The sequence below is a fragment of the Sabethes cyaneus genome, chromosome 3 (assembly GCF_943734655.1).
Source record: "Sabethes cyaneus chromosome 3, idSabCyanKW18_F2, whole genome shotgun sequence".
Classification (NCBI taxonomy): Eukaryota; Metazoa; Arthropoda; class Insecta; order Diptera; family Culicidae; genus Sabethes; species Sabethes cyaneus.
This window is the reverse complement of record NC_071355.1, coordinates 28,082,674-28,089,010: the sequence shown is the minus strand read 5'-3', so window position 1 is coordinate 28,089,010 and position 6,337 is coordinate 28,082,674.

Genomic DNA, 6,337 nt, shown 5'->3' with positions numbered 1-6,337 from the left:
TTTATAAATCCGCTTGCCCCATTTTACCCCATGGGCTCGTGAAGCTATGGAAAGTTAAAGTTTGAATATGCGATAACTCAGCAAGTAAAGATCCAAGAGATTTGCAGTCTTATGCAAAAACGTGTATTTTGAGAACTTCGATAATTGCCTAGAACATTGTATTCTTGTAAAATGCACCTAACAAAAGCTAAGTATGAAAAACCAATTTTTAAGGAGTTTTAAAGAATATGCCCTATAGTTCAGCACTCGATAAAGATAGAAATTTTATTTCTTCAGCAAAGTTGCTTGTTTTTACAATATTTACACTTTACTATTTCTATATTTCCTAACACAAAAAAAAATTTTTTTTCATTATAGTAAGCGATGACTAACTTTTCACAGTTTTAGTTTAAGGGGGATGTTCATACGAGCGTGGTGAATGACCAACTGATTAAAACCACATTAAACAACAATAAAAAAATGTTCATACGAACAAAAGTGCTGAAGATCATAAATGATAAAATGAAAGCCAAAGACACTAGGAAAAAAGTTCCACTTTTCACCCTTTTGGACCACTGTGCAGTCGTTCCGTTGATTCCGTGCTACATTCCCGAGAGAGCTCTCCGCTACACTGCTGATAACGGTTTTGATGGTGTTGCAACAGTTCTTGAGAAAGGCTTCGTCCAGCTCGTCCTCTTCCGGCAGCGCAGCTTAAGGCCCAGACACAATGCATACGGATTTTACTGCGTTGCGGCAATTTGACAGTTTTTCCATGGGGTTCTGTCAAAATTCCGCAACGTAGTAAAATCTGTATGCATTGTGTCTGGGCCTTTAGAGTGAATGTGCGTAATTTACGGCGACGTCTAGCTGCTTCAGCCGCGCTAGATTTAATCAAGGCTGACGTCGATATCGAATGTAGTTCACATCGGAGAGTTTTGGACGCATCTTAACCATAACTAGGTAGTAGTCCGGGTGTAAGTAAAGGGGTTCACTTACGGCTAGACTCGAGCATGAAGACTTACCAGAAATCCCAGGGGGCGGCCTATCTAACCGATTTTAACGATCGTTGCTTTCCCTGGACGCGCGTTTGACGGTTTGGCTAAACACGTGACCGTAGCCCTATGGGAGGATGACTTTTGGAGGCGGGGGCAATCTATAATAGCATCGGATCGTCGCTCGACGGGAGGATGCTTGTCGGTGCCTTTGGACGTTTATCAACGGTTCACACTACGAAACAGTGCGTCGGCGAGAGAATTTCACTTTGGCGCTGGTACATAATTCCCTACCACGTGGCGTATACGGCTTACATTCGTGGATTGGCACACCGGAAGGTAAACGAATGCTTTGCTTATGGACACTCGGATGGGGGGGATTTAACCGTCGCGCACTACACGGCCACACGACCTACAGAGGCTCATTTCACTGTACAGGACTTCCACGTACCTCGTCCGGAATAACGGATCGAAGCTGAGGGGTGGTTTAAACACTTCCGATTTAACTTTTTCACGGGATGTTCATGGTTATATAAACCTCTAACGAGTTTATCTTGCGACCACGCACGGCACTCCGCGTTATAACTATAGCAGGCTTCACAACCATACTTTACGACCGAAAAGGTAACCGCGTGGCACTTCGAAGCATAGCAGAACAGCGGAGACACGTCGCTTCGACTAACCGAACAAAAAGCCCCGACTCCTTCCGATAGGCTAGCAACGCCCTCTCGCAGGCTTAGGCAGGACTCCCCAGCGTTACGTATCTCCTCTGCTCTCGGTCGACCCGTGTGTTACAGTCATTGACAACCGCGGTGTCTCGATCGGGAATTTTATCTTAAAAACTAACAATTCTTTTTCCTACCTCCTGATATGCAACACAAATACAATTTTCGATGTATTCATTTCACTATGGGACATGGTCACATGTTACACGGGTCAACGTTAGCACCTTGATAGGGCCAGACGTCAATGATGTCTGACAAGTGCCGACAGCTGATCAAAACGTGGTTGATCTGTGATTCTATCTGACTTGGTGACCTCTGGATGTGCTTGCTGGAAGAAGGTACTACGCTCGATTAGCGGGTGTGCGCTGAACCGTCCAATCGCTGGTTTGCCTTCCTCCTTCTGAAGATCTTGATATCATGTTTTGCGCAGAGGTCATATTCACGCTCCAACTGCGTATAGAATTTCTTTTTGACGTCATCGGTACTTCTATGGTGAGGGCTGTGCACGTTTATGATGCTTGTGTTGAAGAATCAGGCTTTGATTTTCAACCTGCACATTCGAGGATTGATTGTTTCCCAACTACCCGTTACCGCATCGAGCCCATCACTATGAAAGCTGAATTCAGCTCGTGCATATTTCCGCAGTCTTATTGTAAATATTGTGTCGCCAGCACTAAATTGGACTCCCGAAAAAATCGCAAACGATTTTTCTTCCGTACCATACATTAAACCTAGTGACCAATTTTGTGCTGGATACACAATAGTATGTCCATCTCTGAACGTATGTACCGTTGAACCCTTCCAGCACACTTTCTGCAGCAGGGTCGAAGGGTCCTCGAACTTACGTCGCACAATATGTTGGAGAGCACTCGAGCGCTTCCTTGGAAGTAGAAAGTGTGGTATCCTGTCATCTATTCGCGTTGACGAACGTAAGCTGCTGCCACCTCTAAAAGTTTACTGTAGGGGTGTAGCGGAATGGGAATTCCTTAAAGAGCGCAAGAGATCGAAACATTTTGGCAGATTTTCACCCACACGTGCATACGGGCATTTCTATGAGTGTGCAAGAGATCGTTTAATGCCGTCAACGCGAATACTATATCGCACGCTATATCGTAAGGTTTCGCCTGAAGTGTGTAAAGGTATGTTTGGCACGATACTGGGGAAATATGCGGTAGCATGTAACTGGTCGGTTGACAGCACAGAGTGTGATCGAGCGTGCAGTGGATGCCCGCGAAAAGGCAGTTAAGTGAGTGGATTCGCTATGTGCGCGAAACGGTGCTGCCACCTTCCCAAGTTTGTTCTATTTGTGAAGTCTGTGCACAGGTTTGTTAAAGAGTGAAAAGGATAGACAAAACTTTGCACCAAATCTTCACAAACTTTCCATATGGCAGTTCCATGAGAGTACAAGAGATCGATTTGTGCTTACATAGCGAATAGTAGTGGATGTTTGGTCAGATGTCACAGAAAGTTCAGCTGTTCCTTATCCCAAGTTTCCAATCCATAGTGTTTCCGTTGCTTGGGTCTATTTCGATTGTTCCAGTCCGAATTTCTTTGTTCCTTGTTCATTGCTGCTTAGTTTTTTAAGGTAGCGGCTTGTAATGCCTGCAACACCAACTTCCATTTCGTCTCGGCTGTACAGAACTTGCGTGGTTATATGGAAGTTGTTGGGATGACGAGCCCGATCCTCTTACAAGAACTGGGGACATGTTGCCGGCAAACATCAAATTTCGCTGGGTACTACACCAAGTAGTAGTAGGTAGTGTAGGTCTACTCGTGGTCGAGTTAGAAGCGTTCAGCGAGCACATGCGGAATGTTACTGCCGCCACCAGTGGCATAACAAACTTCTACGTCACGCTGAAACCTCCGAAGGACGAGAAGCATGAAAAATCTAGGACTGTCCAAGATTTTTCATCCTTGCCGTCTTTCGGAGGCAGTGCGACGTAGAAGTTTGTAACGTCACGGAAAATCCATTCGTCAATACGCATGATGTGCACGAACAAAAGTAAGCATCAACCAACCCACCTGGCGAACGGCGAAGGCATCACCAGACTGCTACGGGCAAAGGAGAAGAAGTAAGCGAGAATTGTCCTAAGTGCAGCGTTACCGCCATACCCATGCGAGTTGTGCAGCCTTCAAGAAACTCTCGATAGTCGGACGGTGGAATTTTGTAAAGGACCACAAGCTATGTCGTCGATATCTCGTATTGCACACTCGCTGGCGGAGGCGAAGTCTGCGGTTTCAACAACTGTCAGAAGCGACATTACTGTTTAGTGCATAGCGAGCCGGAGAAGAAGTCGAACGGGAATTCCAGCGATGCATGCTACCATCAACATCCACCGGCATCCGGTGTCATAAACTTAGTTCAAAATAATTCCTGTGGCGCTGTACGGGCAGAACCGTCCTGCAGTGAACAACTACGTATTCTTGTACGACGGCTGGTTTGTAACTCTCGTAGCACAGGCGATTACAGACTCCATTCCGAGTTTGAGAGCGCAGATTCGGTCATTGGGAAAGCGCTGTCAGTGGTGTCGCATGTACAAGGCCATGCCTGCAATTCCAAAGATGATTCCCGTTTCTTGGTTTTGAACCACCCCTTTCGTTCGACCTTTCACCTTCGTCGGTATCGTTTACTTTGGGCCATATCGATCTTCACGTGCCTGACTATCCGAGCTATACACCTCGGGGCAGTGCACAACTTAACAACCGATTCGTGCAAGAAGGCTGCTCAAAGGTTCATCACTTGCAGGACCGAGCCGAAAGAGATATAATCATATAACGGAACGAATTTCAGAGGCACCAGCACAAGCACCAGCATAGAGCTCGATGAGGAGTTGCGGGATATCAACCGGGCTCGTGTGTAGTACTTTCATGGACACGGACACTCTATAGCGGTTTAACCCACCGTCAGCTCCGCCTATGGATGGATACTTGGAGCGGATGGTGCGTTCGGTAAAGACGGGGCTTGGAACGCTGCCTACACCGCAGAAGTTAGACAACGAATCGCTCGTTATATTTTTGGCCGAAGCTGAGCACATGATAAATTCCCAACACTGGACAGTGGTCAGCAGCGGTCGTTAACCACTTCCTGATGCTTAGCTCTAGAGGTGTTCGCCAGTCAGGCAAAGCGCCGGCTGATGCCGGGAAAGCGCTGAAGACTAGTTGGGGATTGCCAATCCTAACTCAGAGGTTCAAGTGGTTCTGCGATGTGCCACCGATCAAGGAAGGAGCGTTGGTGGCGACTTGCGGAATTAAATTCGAATAAAAATAAAATTGTAGTGTTGGAGATTGTTGAAGTGAATTCAATTGCGTAATACCAATACGTGACTATTTATATGCTTATTTGATATTCATCAGAAATGGATGGAATTTGCTTCTGGAACTCCGCAACGCCAGCCCCCACAGTAATAGCAACTGATAACTGAGAAGAAATTGGATAAATTTTTATATACTATTCTATTTACAACAGTCATGCAGTCAACAGGTTAATATACCCTGTGTAAGTTAATAGTGCAGTAAAAATGCCAGAAATATTGCAGAAATACCAGTAAACGGTTGATTTATTTGATATGATGTGGAAATTAAGAATTTAATAATTCAAAAATGTTTAGGTTTTAGTTTTTAAAATACCTACATATTTTCAGAGAAATTAAGTTGACACGAATGGTGTTTAGTTTTTATCCGAGAGATTTTATCTGCAATCCGTTTTATTACAGCTTCTGATAAAGAAACGGACACGCTCAAGTCGTTTTTTACACCCAGCATACGTTCCGCGTAAATCAAAACCAGAAATTCGCGAAGATCGCGTAAATTCCGAAATTCGCGTAAAGAACAAACTGCGTAGAAATTCAAATTTTGTGTACTTTTGGCACCTTTTGGTTTGTCTTTGCCAAATAAAAAAAAACTTGAAACAAAATGATAAAAAATTTTGAGCTTTAGTCCAATACATTTTTTGAGAAGCTTATTAAAACGTTCAGTGGTTCAAAGGCTATAAATGAGTTTTGAAAGAAAGAAAGCTTGAATTAGAGGGCCTAACATCTTCTTCTTCAGCAGCATAGAGCCTAGCTCGTGCTGTTTCAAGTACCCGTCTCAATTCAACTCGGTATTGGGAAATCTCAGAAGCCGCAAATCGCTTTCGACCTGGCCGAGCCATCGCGCACATTGGGTCCGCCTGTTCCTGGTGCCGGTGTGGTTGTTGAAGAGGACTATTTTCGTCGCACTGTCGTCCGGCATCCTTACGACGTGTCCGGCCCATCGTAGCCTGCTAACTTTCGCTAGATGTACGATAGTAGTCTCCCCAAGCAGTGCCTGTAGCTCGTGATTCATACGCCTCCGCCCGTCTCCGCTTTTAGTTTGTACTCCGCCAAATATCGTCCGCAGCACTTTCCGCTCGAACAAGGCAAGGGCGCGTATGTCCTCCGTGAGCAGCGTCACGGCTTCAAGTCCATAAAGAACTACCGGTCTAATAAGAGTTTTGTACATTGTTAGCTTCGTGCGGCGGCGTACGCTCTCTGATCGTAGTGTTTTACGAAGGGCAAAGCAGGCCCAATTTTCCGCTTGGAAGCGCCGCTGGATCTCCTTACTAGTGTTGTTGTCCGCGGTCACCAGCGATCCCAAATACATGAACTCGTCTACCACTCCTAG